Here is a 16,035-nt window from a genome sequence, read left to right as displayed (position 1 = left end):
TTTCTGCTATCAATCATGATGGAGATTAGAGAACTGATTTATTCTCCCACTTAAAACAACTAAAAAGAACAAGCAAAACATATGAAAAACAATTGTAAGACATTGAACCTCAAGAAATACAGGACAGTGATTACTGAGAGAGGGGAAAATAAATGGGGAAAGCCCTATGATACTCCAGCTAACTGACTAGAGAGAGTTTCCAGGATGCAGCACATGGAGGAAGAATGCAAGGAAAATTTTGAAGTATACTTCAGTTGAAGAAATAGACCTAAGAGTCCAGGGAGAATCAGACTGCTAGAGCTTGTGGGATAGAGTTCCAGAGAGAAAACAGCTGCACAGATAGACAACTATAGAAATCTGTAGAAGATCCCACTTGAAATTTTAGAGTAATGCTGGTCCGAACATATATGTGTGAGGAAACTGCCTGAGACTGAGGAAAGAAGCACAACTCAAAAAAGCACAGAGAACAATCTTTGGGGCTCTCATAGATCAGAAATAGTATCTATTCCCACTAGTGAGAGTGGAAAACCACCCAGTTTGTAAGATATTTGGTAGAGTGTCCAGAAGGTATTACCTCAATATGGAGACAATATTAGATGCAAGCTAAATGCTACTCTGATCATGCCCGGCAAGGCTTGAAAGCAAACCTAGAGAGATCAAACTTTTCAAGTTATTTAAGTGCATCCCAAAACAAAACTCAAGAATAGTTATAATGATTTCAAAAATATCCAGCACTAAGCAAGGCAAAATTACAATGTCTGGCATCTAATCAAAAATTACCAGGCAGGGGCACCAAGGTGGCTCAGGTGGTTGAGTGTCTGACTTTTCATTTTGGCTCAGGTTATGATCTCAGGGTCATGAGGCGGAGCCCTGTGTCAGCTCCGTGCTCAGCGGGGAATCTACTTGAAACTCTCTCTCCCTCTGCCCCTCCTACTGCTTGTGCTCTCTCACTCTCTATCTAAAATATATAAATAAATCTTTAAAAAAATTACCAGGCATACAAAGAGATAGGAATATGACCCATAATGAGGAAAAAATAAATCAAGCAAAACTAACTCAGGAATGACACAACTGGTAGAATTAGCAGACAAGGACATTAAAATATTCACCATGATTCTAGTCTATATTTTCAAAAAGCTAGTTTTTAAATACCTTTAAAAGGGTGCCATGTTAAAGCAAAAATAACAACAATGCTTTGTGGGGTTTATAATATATATAGAAGTAAAATGTATAACAATAATGTAATGATCCAAAGGTTAGGATGTGGGAAATGGAATTATATCGTTGTAAGGTCTTACAAACACATGAAGTAGTATATCATTTGAAGGTAGACTAAGCGAAGTTAAAGATGTGTACTATAAACTATGAAATGACCACTTAAAATGAATAATAAATATTAGAGCTAGTATACTATCCAACAAAGAAGTAAAATGGAATAACCAAAAGCAACCCAAAAGAAGGCTGAAAAGAACAAAATAAAAATGGAACAACAGAAAAAAATGGCAAGATAGGTGATTTTAAGCCACCTATATCAATAATCACATTAAATGTAAATGGTTTAAAGACCCAATTAAAAAGCAGAAGTATTCAGAGTAGATTAAAAGAAGCAAAATGCAACCATATGATCACTGTAAGAAACTCACTTTAAAAATAAGATACAAATAGGCTAAAAGAATGGAAAAAGATATACTATGCTAATGCTAGTCAAATATTATTAATAGCCTAATTGAAACTGCTTTAAAGAAGCCCTTGTTATTTGTGCATGTGAAAGCATAACATCTTAGATGCAAAAAAAAGAAGAAAGAAAGAAAGAAAGAAAGAAAGAAAGAAAGAAAGAAAGAAAGAAAGAAAGAAAGAAAAAAGAAAAAAAAAGTTCTATAATTGTCTTTTAGAATGGTAATTACACAATCACGCACACTAATTCCCTGGAAGTTAAAAGAGAATGGAAGCTCTGAAAATGGGAAATGAAAATGTCTTTCTTTGTATTTTATTTCTTTTCTTTTGGCTATTTTTCTGTTGACTGAACAGTAAAAGAAAACAGCAACATAATCTGGAGCTCCTTTTGCTCAGTGCACCAGTCGCATTATTGATTTGGTATCATGGTGTATATAAAGCAATGTTTGCTTCAGTGACTCCAAGCTGTATTCCAAATAAAAAGCTGTATGTATAAAGACAGATTCCTACAAAGGTAAATTTAAGAGAAAATAATTTTTTAAGCTCATTCTAGTTTCCTTCCCACTCCATTTCTCTCATAAAGAACTATCATCTAACCAAATTACATTATTTTATCATGCTAGATTATTGAATATTGCTTAGCTTATTCAAAGATTTTTGTCAAGTTATATTTTGAGGAAATTCAGTCTGTGCATGGGTGATGTGTCATAAGAAAAGCTAAATGCATAAATATTCAGTACCTATGGTTCATATAGATACAGTTTATTTCCTCCTATTTTGTGATCCAAGGTTTATAGTTCCTTCTAAAACTGAATAAACGGGAAGTGGAGACAAGAGTAGGATATGAAATAGTGGCAGCAGCTGAATATGGCCCAGGTTAGGGGCACAGTTGGAGTGGAAGCATGAGATCCCTGTGTCTGAATCTGATTGAGAGTGAACAAGGAAATGAATTTGAGCATGTTAGCTTTAGATGCAAACAATAAGAAATCGTAAAGAGAGAACGATTTTCCATTAAGTGAATTCATACTGTTATTAATTTTAGTTACTACAACCAGACAACAGAGGATGCTAAATTTTAGTGGAGGATTTGGAGGCAAAGTGCAAAAAGTGAATACGTTTGGATAGAAGATCAGTGACCCATAAGTTTGTCAACTGCATGAACTGTATAAACATAATCTCACTAATATCTAGTGTAAGCTGAAGAGTTTTAGTTCCTTTCTAGAACTGATTGGTCATGATCCAGCGATTACTTATCTTGACTCCTAACCTGAGAAGAATGTTGCACAGGTAACTCGCGGTCGTGAGCATCCAGACCAGCAGGCTAAGGGAAAGACCACCACCAACAAGGACGTATTCAGGGGAACATTACTTAAAAGGAAACTCTGAGTATCTCCTTTGAGGACTCTGCAAATGCATTACCAACATCAGCAGGTACAGCTAACTCCTATTTGTCTAGAAGAATAGTAAGCCTTACCATATGTATGACGGGCAGCTTGTCAATCTTCAAAAGAGACTACAGTGAATGCAATGGCCTTATGTTAGGAGAGTAAGACATGATTAAATCTCTGAACATTCAAGATGAACACTTTGCAGCATCATAGCATGATGATTCTGTGTGAGTTGGGGGGGGGGAGGTGCGTGATGGCCAAAAATTTTTGATTTTTTGAAATCTCACTAAATAAGACACCGCATCATGATTACTCCCATGTTGCAAATATAGAGGAAACCTAGATGGTGGAAGGCCAACTTATTATTGAGCCTGGGAACACCTGTATTCTTCCGCAGACAAAATATCAGCTTTGAATACAGCAGAACCAACTCTCATTCCTTCATTTTGACCTTAAATATGCCATATGATCTGTTGTGGGACAAGCCTTGATCTAGTAGTGGAACTAAAACTTAGTTAAGAATTATGGAAACATCTAGGCTCAATCGCTGCCTGTGGACTGAACACAGGTAAGTAAGGGAAGAAACCCATCACCTGATTGTCAGAGGAAACTGATTATCTGCCCTCTGGGTTTCCTAAATGCCATTTGATTGTATTTGACTCTATCGATGGATATATTTTCCATCCAATCATCAACAAGCTCATCCTGCCAGGACTTCTCAGAAAGAAACAGCTTAACCCGAAACACTCCTCCACCCTCTTTAATAAATACAGTTCAGTCCCTCAAAAGTTGAAAAGACTACATGAGGGGATTCAGACATTCAATTCCAAATTGAATTCATGTTCTTCTCTAGTTGTCAAAACAAACCATTTGAAACTTTTTAAATTAAGGTATATTTGCTCAGGTATTTTTGTGAAATCCATCATTCTTGCCAATAATGTATTCACTTAAGATATAGTCTGAACATGATTCTGAGGGAGATCAAATGTGCAGTAGAGTCAGTAAATATTAATATTTACTAAGTTAAAGGAACACCTAGTAGGCTGAGAAGTCAAGCGAAAGAGACCGAAAAATTGATCCTCTGCTGTCTTCTTGGCGCTCATTACAGGTGGAACCCCTGTCTGTATTTGCTTTTCCTAAATCCAGTGTTTTATACTCCCTGTTTTCAAATCTATTCTGAATCTCTGATATGAGGAAGTACACCCATTAAAATCAAAGCAAATGAAAGAAACTGTTAACTTTTATTGCCGATTACATGATTACATTAAAACCTAAGAATATGACTTTATTCTTTATGTCATGTTTAGATTTGATGTGGGTCCGGGTAGAAATTGTCAAGGATAATGATGATCAATTCTTAAAATTAGGAATGCTAACAAGGCAGGAGTGGGAAAAGTGTAAAATAAGGGAAAATGGGATAATCTATGTTTGGGGCCTAAGAAGAGACACCAGGGTGAGAAAAGACAGGGAGGAACAAAAGCAGTAGGATAATCACGGTCATTTTGGAGCATCACACTAACAACTGTACTTTCATCATCTGTAAGCTTTATATCAACCCGTAAGGCAAATACCATAATCCCCATTTTATTAATGAGAAAACAGAGGCAATTTAGATAAGGACCAAGGTCAAATACTCGTGCCAGGGACGTGTTGAAACAAGAGCCCATCTAACGCCAAGCCTGAATTTGTCTCGGTAAGCTCCAGACAGGGAAGCCCTGAACACCTCAAATAACCATTTATGGAGATTAAATAGATCATGGAAAGCCACCGGAAGTTTCAAACAAAGAAGTGTTAACCTCGGATCTAGGCTTGTGGAAGATTCCTCTGACAGGAAGGAGGGACTGAAGGGAAGCGTGGTTATGAAATCTGTTAAGAGCAAGGGGTTATGAGGCCCTGGATGAGGTCACGAGAGCATGCAAGAAAAGGCAAGGGCAGGTGGAACGTGAGGCATGCAGGGCGAGAGCAGCACAACGTGGAAACTCATTAGTCGGAAATTATCTCTGCAGATCTAGCTCCCACAGCCTGCACCTGAGATAGGTCAGATCCTCCTGCCAGTCCATGCAAGTCTACGGACTGAGGCAGATGCCTTGACGTCTCCTCCTCATAACAAAAATAGGAGTTGTTAGGTGTTGACGGTATGTCACATCTCTGAGAAGCCTCGTAAATATATCATCTCACTTAATCTTCAGAGTTGGAAATAGGCATCGTTATCAGTCCATTTACAGATAAAGAAACTGAGGCTCCTAGTTAGATTGTTAACAACGCCCCAGTCATTTTTCATCTTAGATGTGATTTTACTCCTAACGATAATAAAGCTAAATGCCCTGCAGCCCGTGCAGACCAGTGACCATTAACAATACCATCAAAGCCTTACATGAACTATAGAGCTGGACTTCTACTCGGGAAATTAAACTAAATCCTTCAATTTCCAAATCCACATTCCTTCGGTGCATATTCAAAAATTCAATCAAGAGGTCCAAAATTGAAGAATTGGACAACTCAGGTGTGTCAGGCTCCCTACTACTGATGGAAAGGCTTTCCCCTGTGAACCAACGGAGGAAGAAGAAGAGGAGGTGACATCGACTTAATTTCTACATTTCTACAAAGTCAAAAAACATGTAGGCACCAGAGCCCAACCCCAGGAGGGATCGCCTCTCCATTTCCCATGTACTTTGGGAAATGGAGGCATGATGGGCATGATGGGCATGATGGGCATGATGGGCATGATCGCCTCTCCATTTCCCATGTACTCTGGCAATGGAGGCATGATGGGCATGATGAAGAGACCATCTGTGAGCCCTCTGAGAAAATATATGCCAAAAGGAAGATAAAAACTGTTGAGAGCAAGAATAAGATTTTGAGATCCTTGAAATATTTTTTCATCCTAGAGTGTGATTTTACTCCTAATTATAATAAAAGTTAAATGCCCTGCAGCCCATGCAGAGTCAACCTAACAAATAGTTCTCAACTACATGCTATACAGTTAATTTGCTAAGCACTATGAACGTAGAGATCTGCAAATTTGTGGAATGTGGCCCCGGCCTCCAACAAGCCTGCTACTATATAGGATGTGGGAAGTATAAACAATGCTCAGATAGGAACATCAAACACTTCGAGGCCATGAGCTGAATCAGGATCTGCTGGTTCAAAAGGTGCCATCTTCAGATGTCTTTAGTGCACATCTCACTTCTTGTTTCATCTCCTCGCCTGAAAAAGCACTACTTCGGGAGAATGTGTTCATGGTGTGACACTGCACAGGTTTCCATTTTCCAGAATCAACATCACAGTGCCTTTGACAGTTCTTTACCTGACATGGCTTAAAGACACATTAGTGCACTTGAGAAATATAGGGGCTGGCCAGTAAACAAGTAAAAAAACTCTTAATAATACATGTAAAAAATAATGTAAACATGTAAAAAATAACAATAATACCCCACCAAAAAAAGCACGCTCCTTGCTCCCAAGACATTCCCAGTGGCCTTAGGCAGAAAGACAGGAAAAGAAACCAATGATACACAGAAGAGGTGGGCTCCGCACGGCAGCACAGTGCTGAGGGAGCCCAGAGCAAAGCTTAGGATCACTTTTGACACCATGAGTTTGTCCATGACCCTCTCAGAATGTGAGACAAAAAGGAAAATGCAACATCGAAGGTCACCTTGAGATGGACACACTGGCCTAGATTTACTTTTCTCTGTCGTGTGAGCTTTGGAGGTCTAACAGGAGTTGAGCAAACAGAAATGGCCAGGTCGAGGAGCAGGAATTCCTGGTGAAAGAAACAGCATGAGCAGAGCAGGAACCAATTGTACCTCGCCTGCTCTGGGTCCCTGTCCAGCTTCCGAGCAGCCAGCCTCGAGGGCGGTGGTTTCCTCAGCTCTCCTTCACGTCTCCGCCTTCCAAGGAGGCTCGCGCCCCTCCCACACAGGCAATCTGAGCTCAGAGAGCCCCTGTGACCTCCAGGTTGCCGCACACTAGGGCAAGTCTCTATCTTGATATTTCTCATGTTTCTGACATCATTCCTTGTCTTCTTACACTTGCTTGAAATTTTGCTTCCCTTCCCTTTGGCTTCCCCTTAATCCCTTACAAGACTGTTTTATTCTTTAATAGTTTATTTATTCATTCATGAGAGACACAGAGAGAGAGAGTCGTAGAGACACAGGCAGAGGGAGAAGCAGGCTCCATGCAGGGAGCCTGAGGTGGGACTCGATCTCGGGACCTGGGGATCCTGCCCTGAGCCAAAAGCAGACGCTCAACCACTGAGCCACCCGGGTGACCTTCTTACAAGACTCTTGTCTACTCTTTCTCTATCATGTCAGTGTTGTTGTTTTCAGGATTTCTGTCTGACTCCTTTCCTTACTTCCAGATAGCATCCCAAGTTAGCTTGTAGTCTTACCTCCACTCTTGGAGCTGGATCACAGGCCCCTTCTCAGGCTTTGGACCCATAAATCCAACTGCAATTGGCCGTCAATAGGTATCTCCCCAAGGAAGCTCAAACGGAACTGGTCTCCCAAATCTATTCCCCCCACATTTTCTCTCTCATCAAATTATTATCCACCAAGTCAAAATGGCAACAGTCTGGACATCCAACTGCATTCCTCCTTCTCTCTCCCCACAACCTAATCCAAATTCTGTTGGTGGGCTAGCTCCTTAATTACTTGAGAATCTGACCCCACCTTTCTATCTTTATGGCCACGGCCTCAGATCGGGCCCTTAGCGCTGTTCACCTGCCAACTCCATCGGTCATTTCACTGGTCTACTTGACTCATCGTTTCCAATCTATCTTCCTAACGAGGCCAGAGCGACCATCTCAATGATATTATTCATCATATCACCTACTAAAACCTCTTTATTGGTTGTCCACACTTTCAGGAGGAAGGGAAAGCCCTTAGTTTGGCAAACGATGGCCCCAGTCTACTTCCAGCCTAAGCCCATGCCGTCCTCACATAGACCCCACGCTTCAGCCACACCAAACTACTTCCCACTCCTGAGAGCACCAAGATCCTTTTTGCCACTGTGTTTTCCCACATGCTTTTCCCTCTACATGGAAACCATTCCTCTCCCTCTGTCTCTACCTTCATTATTATTGCCCATAAAGAACGTACCCAAGGGGTAACCTCTTCTCTGTGCTAGCCCCTCCTTTGGGGCTCTGTGTACTTTATTGTTGGCCTACACATCAGTTGTCCTGATGCGCTCTGTAGCCAGCAAATAATGCACATTAATTTATGCCTAGCACAGTGACTGGCACATAGCAGGCACCCCATAAATGCTTGCTGAGATAATGCTATTCTTCATCAACATGGTTTTCAGACTCCTGCTTTCCCTTGATTTGTAGCCCATGAAATGTTCTGCGATCTCTAATGAAAATGTGGTTCTGAGGACTAAACACAGTGCCATAGAGGTAGTCCAACCAGTGGCATTAACTGATCCTTTGGGGGTCAACATTAAGGAACCACGATGCAAGGCTTACATTGAGCTCCCTGTCAAATAAAATGCCAGGTTTTGTGTAGTTTGTTTGTATCTCTGGTAATAAGGTTTTGAAAGCTATTCTTTTCATTTTCCTCTTTATTGCTCTTTTATTCTTTTTGATACTTTCATTTCATTCCATTAGTAACCCTTATTCGTTTAGACCCATAATTCTATCCTGGATACTAATCCGTCATTCGCTCTGGTGTTGCTAATCCCGGTGTAAGACATTTGCATATTGGGTACGCACTTATTTTACTGTATGATTCCAAGGTGTTAGGAAAACAAAAACAAGACAAAACCTAGGAATAGAATCTTGAAGGATGTCACTAAGTAACCGTCTCCAGACTGACGCTAATCCACTAATTCTTCTTCTTCGGGTAAAATTCTGTAATCTCCTGGTTACAGCCCACTCGCATGAGGTATCCTGAAAAGCCCTATAAAATGGTTTGCCTGAGTGTTTCTCTTACCTACGTTCCTCAGTTCTATCAAATTCAAGGCTAGTTTAACATCGTGCATTTTTGGCGAACTCGGACCCCCTTCCTCGTGTTCATCTCTACAACCGTTTGGCAATTCACACCAAATTATAGCTGATGCCTTGAGAGGCCACGGCTCCCCACTCTCTAGAAGTCAGCACACTTTCGTTCCTCTGGAACCCCTCATTCAAGGTCACCAACAGTGTATCTCCTGACCGTTTCTTCGAGAACTCTCAGCAAGGTGGGATGTGCTTGCTCCAGCCTGAAAGCTTAAAATTCATTTAACACAGAGATCCTCTCATTATCTCCCCAGTTCCCTCTTTCCCAGCATTTCCCACCCTTCTGAGTTTCCAAACCAATTACCTTTATAGAAAGGAGAGGGGAAAATTCAGAACCGTGTAGTGGTGCATTCCTTCTGGTCATCAGATCAACATCACACCATTGGCCCCCGGCACCGTGACAGCCCGACCACACTGTCCTTGCTCCAGGCAAAACAGAACAGTCTGTCGATGTGTGTGTGTCTGGATCGACTAAATATTTTGGTTCAGCCTCCATTGGAGGAGCTTTCTCATTTGGACCTGTTCTATAAACTTTATTTAGCATCATTCTAAGTCTTTCAGAAGTTCAGCTTTCCTAACACTGCATTTTCAGTTTTTTAACATTCTTTTCTTTTTTTTTTTCAGTTGTTGGTTAATTAACCTTCCTTCCGTCTTTTGATATTGTCCTTTTAAAGGAAGGCTCTATCGTAGGCTCCTTTACAGTTCTGGTAGTCTCTATTTCTGTAACTGCAGCATGTTTCATTCACACTTTCTGCTAAGCCTAAAACGGTAATTTATTGAACGTGCATCAGGCACCTTCCTCCTCCCGTCTTCCCAGATGCTACAAATTTCTCTTTGGGTTAACTATTAGCACATGCTGGGAATCTGTTCTTACCCAAGCTCTGCAGAATCTCTCACCCTGCTCAGGCAGGTCCCTGACCTGAGAATCTGGAGAAAACCATGTTCTAAACACCTTGTTCTGGGTCGTTATCCTTCTCTGACACTTAGATCCCCTCCTTGACCCCAAGCCCTACTCCACGTCTACAAGCTCTCTGTCTCTTACCTGCTACCAAACATCATGTAATCTCCCTTTGAGATGTAAGGTAGAAATGATTGTTCACAATACAGTGAAAGACATTTTCTTAATTTCCCCACAAAGAAAGCAAACGTACATATTTCCCCTTGTATCTCAGAGGTCATCTGGGGCCAAGCTGCCCCATGGACAGAAATAAGGTAGACGAACTAAGCTCGGGCCTGCATTACTTCTCTGGAGGAAGCCTCCCCATGATATAGCTGCAAGGTCTCAGGACGTTTCATCGCAACCTCTGGCTTCAAGTTTTTACTTTTACTGCATTCAATTTATGGATAACCTGACCAGTCTGTACCATGGTTTCCTTGTCTTGATTTTTGCTGAAAAGAAACAAACAAAAATTCCCTTATTTATGGGAGGCCTCTGCACCTTTCTTATGTCTAGTCCCAGGATGAAGTCACCAAGAGAAGAGAGTAGAAGGCATCAGAAAGCAGGAAGCCTGGAGCCTGAGGTACCATGTCTGAGGCCTGCCTGGCCTTTGGACCCTCGCTAGGTGATACTACGTCTTCTCGGTATGTGGGCCAGTTCACCTTGGCTGTCACTATAATGGCTACGTTCCTCAACTCCTCTTTATCCCTGTTGCAGGCTGCCGACGTCCCATGTGTTGTCCCAGCCTGTAACACAATACAGTGGGTCAGGCTTAACATTCCAAGCACACTTCATCTAACACCAAGGCTCCAGAATTGGACTGCCCATTCTCAGATTATCTCTTCTGGTCAAGTGCTTCTATAAATGAGTGATCACATTTATTGCATGTTTGGGCTGTTTGTTTTGCTTTGCTTTCCCTAACTTCCTTCTCAGAAAGTAATTTTAACTTCAGTCTTGAAAGTATCATGCGGTTGCCTCCATTTACCACCCACAAGGGGTTGAACTAAATGTTCCTTAAGGTCCTTTCCAGCCGTAAAATTTATGGCTCTATGTAAGAACCAGTTTCACTATCTGCCAGAGATTACACATAAATGCTTTTCTTTTATCTGAGCTTATGTCAGGTGGGACATCCTCTAAATCTAAAAGCAAAACCATTTTATTTGGAATCCTTTTAGAACAAATGGGGTGGTGGGGAGTACCTGAATATGGTTTCTTTTGCTATAAGAATGGAGATATGGAAGTGTCTGTGCCCTTAAATGTATAATTTTTACTGCTGGGGAAATTTTTTTCATACTGTTGATTTCCTACAAAAATAAGATTGCAATAAGCATTCGGAGCAACAGACACGATGGTGAACGTTAAGAGTGAAATAATCACCTCTCAGGTGACTAAGATCTTGTTTAGTTCACCTGACTCTAAACCTCATGTCTTTGACCGGGCCTGAATCCCACTGATAAAGTGAATCAATAATGCAACACCTGATTGAAGGAAGGAAATTTGGAAATACCTCGTCGCACACCTAGAGAAATCTTGCAGCTGCAGAGCAGAGCAGCCCTATGCGTGTTCTTTCACGGATACAGGGTTTTTTAAGTCAAAGGGAAAAGAAAGAACAGGGGTAGGGTGCGTCTCTCCCTGGTTTCTAACTGTCACCGAGGCGGAGGCTGCGGAGGCCTTGAGGCTGATGCTGGCTGACAGTGGCAGCATATTGCTTGCTGAACTGTGATGATACAATTCAGGCACAGCCCTTGTAGCCCTCATTATCTGCTGCTGCCTCTGCTCCCTGCAGAAGGGGGGGGGGGGAGGGCGGGAATTATTAAATATAATTCGACTAATTATGGCGTGGTATAAAAGTTCACGGGGCCGGAACCAGTGCCCCAAAGGAAGAACAACATGAGGTAAAGATTGGAGGGCTTTTATGGTGGTGCTTGAAGATAATTATAGGTATAGACACCAGTTCCAGAGAGAAAGAACTGAGCCAAGCCCAGACTGTTTTCATAATGCAGCATAGCTTCCTCTTGACATGAAACATTAACTGGTTTTCCCCAAGGGGGAAAAATTCTCAGTGTCGGCCTCCTGGTCCAAGAGACTCCGACTTAGGGCACCAGGCAGCAAGTGGGGATGCAGGAACCTGGAGCGCCTGTTACCATTTTCCATCCCTTGGCCAAAGCAGCCGGGATGCAGCGTAACCTCCCACACTGCAGGTTCTCCCGCAGTGCAAACGCAAACCCAAAGAGCCAGTAAGAATACCAGCCCCCTTCCACGTGTGTCGCCTTTCACAAAGGTGATGCTCCCTGTGAACTGATTCACCATGTTACCATATAGACCCAAGAGTAGATACTGTGCATAATGGTACTGACTCATCAGCATGCAACACTTAACGTGCAATCAGTTACTATCAAAGAATTTAGTCCTCCTCTTTAGAATATGAGGACCCAGAATAATTATATTAATAAGCACTCTGAAAGCAGTCACTTCAATTCTACAAGAAGGATTCTGAGTACATTTTAGATGCTCTGTTAATGGGGTGGGAGTGGGCAATAAAACTTGAGAGCGTTTGTCAATTCTTTGGCAATAACAGACTCGGGATTTCTCTGCCATCTAAGATTTCTCTGATTTTCTTGGATTCAGAGGAACAGCCCTGGTTAGAGGAGTATCCACCTGGATGCATCACTGTGGAATCCACATCCTCAAAACAGCCCTCGAATAGCCCTTCAAATCTGTGGCAACCGAATAGAAAAAAACAAAAACAAAAAACACATGATTCTGGGCAGAAGAGTGCATTTATGAGTTTCCCCTAAAACGGAAAGCACGTATTCATAAAAGCCTTAACTAAGGTAGAGGATGGTTTTCAGCAGGAAATGGATGTCAGACAAGGACCCAAATACCAGTGAGTCACAGAATGAGGAAGCTGTTCTCTTTTCAATCCATCAACCCATTTTACTTAACAGATGACAGTCTCAGTCTGGTGCTTCCCTTTCCTTAATACTTCTTTAGAATTCTCTAATCTTTCATTTATCAAAAAGGTAGCGGTCATCAGGTATCAATTTGTAATTTGATAATATTGTTTTGTCTTCATTGTACGTACTTTCACTGGGGCTTTCCATTTATGGCAGCTTTGGCTATTGTTCTGTTCGCGATAGTAATATAAAGTTTCTCCTTAAAATAAACACATTTACTTTTTTTTTTTTTTTTTACATTTACTTTTTTTAGAAGTGAATTCCATGGCGGGGGTGGGATTGCTCCATGGAAAACAGTGCAGGTGGTATATGGGCTTGGCAAAGAAAGTGGTAGATGATAACTGGTTTGGTAAACACGGCAATGCCCGCCGGCCCCTGCCTACTAGATGCCCATAGCTCCCCTGCTCCCCACCACTGTGACAACCAAAATTATCTCATTTCCAAATGTCCCCGGTGGGGATAGAGAGGGTGGAGGAAGAATAACTCTGGGCCAGAAATCACTGATTTAGAGCAGGATGGTCTCTGAGTAATTGTTTTAGAAGGTAGATAGGGTGTAGTGTCCGGCTTTGTGCAAGTGGCAATGTGAAGAAGTCTGGGGGCAAAAGCCCCTCAATAAAGCGATACTTGGAGTCAGAGAATTTTGGGTGGATACATTTTAATAAAGACACAGATTCCCTCTGAGGGCTTCTCCTATCTACCGGTTCATTCAAATATATTAATATCAGCCATTCTATTTCTAATAAAGGATTCCAGATATGAATCCCAAAAACAAGGTTGCTGATGGTCTTTGCCTTTGTAATTCATTTCTCCATCCAACCAGACAATAGAAGGGTTTGTGAACCTTCAGGGAAAAAGCACAAGCTCAAGCCTGCCAATCTGGCATGCCTCAGTAGGCTGAACTGGCCTGGCTTTTTTATGAGGTGTTTGGCAGCCCGAGTATTTAATTTCATTCTTTTATTTTATGTTTTGGGTGCATACACCCAGAGGCCTTTGGACAATTGCCTCTTTTTTAATAAAGCTAATAAATGCCCATAGGAAATTTACCTATATCTAAACTGACATAACAAAGCTGATACTTCAGAGGGGTCAGGCATGAGAGATTCCAGCAATTTCTATAAATGGAAGAAGCTGGCGTGAATTTGGACTGCCTGGAGTTATTACTCAGACACTGGCAGTCCTCCAGGCTGTTCATAATTTTAAATAAATTCTGATCTTGGTGATGTATACTTATTGATCAAGTTTTCAGAAAGTCATCACCGTGTACTCTTTGACTACGTATTGATCTGAAATCTCTACAGTTCCCGAGAGAGGGCTGGCAATACATTAGCTACTATCTACACCACAATTCATCCTTCTATTTGAATCAAGCCTGTGGAAGCGACTCATTCTGTTCCGCTTATTGTGGAATGATACTGGGAGAACAGCTGGAAAACAAGGTTCTTAGGTTCTGTATCTCAATTTGTCACTGATTATCTTCGGTCATTTCATTTCTGAGATTCTCAGCTGCTCCTTAATGTTAAAACGGTGAATGGTATTATTTATGGATAAGAAACTCTTGGTTTTTTCATTTCAAATTCCTGTTCAAAAAAAACATGGCATCTTCTCACTTGAAGATGCTGCTGCATCTCAGTTGGAACTCTTACCACCCAAGTCTTCAGAAAAGGTTGACTGGCCAGCAATTAGTTTTACAGGGTCTGAAAGACAAAGAACACGTGTCCGCTCTGTGGGTCACGTGCCTGCTAATTGCTGGCCCTTTGACTTTCCAACAGTGGGCTCCATTTTGTTTGACCCCTGTTCCCACCACAGCTGCTCAAATCTCTCTGTCCTCTCATTCTCTCTACCCTCAAAATCTATACTTACTTATAGTCTCCTTAACTTCAGCTCTTTATATTTTGTTTGGTGATTGTGTAGGTAGGATACTGGCCCCCGAGAGATGTCCACGTGCTAAGTCCCAGAACCTATGATGTGTTGCATTACACGGCAAAATGGCAAAATGGAATTAAAACTGCTAATCAGCTGATCTTAATACAAGGGTGTTATGTAGGTTATGTAGGTGAGACCAATGTAAACCCGAGAGTCCTTTAAATGTAGAAGAGGTAGGTGGAAGACTTAATGTCTAAAGGATATAATGCGAGAAATAATTGATCAGCCTTTGTTGCCTTTGAAAATGGAAGAAGACCACGAGTCTAGAAAGTTAGGAAAGGCAAAGAAATAAATGTTCCCCTAGAGCCTCCCCAAAGGAATGTAGCCTTGCCAACACCTTGACTGTAACCCAATGAGACCCATGTTATTCTTCCCACCTACAGGTCTATGAGATAATAAATTGACGTTCTTTAAAGCCACTAAATTTGTAGTAATTTGGTGTAGCAGCCCCAGGAAATGATATAGAGATGTTACTCCCGAAAAGGGCAAGTAATCACATAGACCATAAAGTATGATTTGTGAAAGCTCTCTGATTCTCCAGCAGCTACAGATGTTAAGGAAAGATGAATGAGAATGACAGCAGCAGCAACTCTTCCAGTCTACACTGTCCTAGCATATTTCTACCCGGCAGATCCACTTTCTCTTCACACTCCCTTTTAGCTTAAGCCTAGACTCCCTCTGCTCCCCAAACCTCCATCCTCAACCATTCTCACCTTCCAACCCAACAAAAGAGAAATACTATTTCTAGAACATTCGGTAGTACTTAGTAGGCATCGAACTTTTTTTTTCTTTTGCTGTAAACTCTCCCATTTGTGATGTTTCTCCGTATATTCCTATCTCCTATATCTTTCTACCTTTAGTAATAAATTTCTATAATAATATGTTTGGGAACCTTTGGGAGTTATGTGTTACCAACGGCAGTGGGAAGTCTAACAGTTTTATTCAGAGAGTCCCTCAGCAAACCTTCGATGTATACATGACGCTGAGTAGATGAATAAGATGGCATCCCCCCCCACCCCTCACCCCCACCCCAGAGTTAACAACTTAATATGGCACCGAATAGGAGAAATGTTCATTCACTTCACAAATACTTACTGAACCCATAGCTTACATGAGACATACATTTAACTATAATCCAAGACAGAGCCATCAGTTCTATAA

At 41.4% G+C, this 16,035-nt stretch overlaps 2 long non-coding RNA genes across 4 annotated transcripts in view; one reads left to right on the top strand and one right to left on the bottom strand.

Annotated features, from left to right (window-relative positions):
* The window catches only part of LOC111091096, a 151,432-nt gene that overhangs the window by 108,099 nt on the left and 27,298 nt on the right, over window positions 1–16,035 (bottom strand). The gene's annotated exons all lie outside the window — the stretch shown is intronic.
* Window positions 8,951–10,880, top strand: LOC111091095. The gene is made up of 3 exons (XR_005373890.1): window positions 8,951–9,239; window positions 10,511–10,619; window positions 10,712–10,880. It is a non-coding gene; the product is annotated as an uncharacterized LOC111091095 (long non-coding RNA).

The sequence above is a fragment of the Canis lupus genome, chromosome 19 (assembly GCF_011100685.1).
Source record: "Canis lupus familiaris isolate Mischka breed German Shepherd chromosome 19, alternate assembly UU_Cfam_GSD_1.0, whole genome shotgun sequence".
Lineage (NCBI taxonomy): Eukaryota > Metazoa > Chordata > Mammalia > Carnivora > Canidae > Canis > Canis lupus.
Note: the sequence above shows the minus strand (reverse complement) of the source record. Positions and strands in the feature narration are given on the sequence as shown.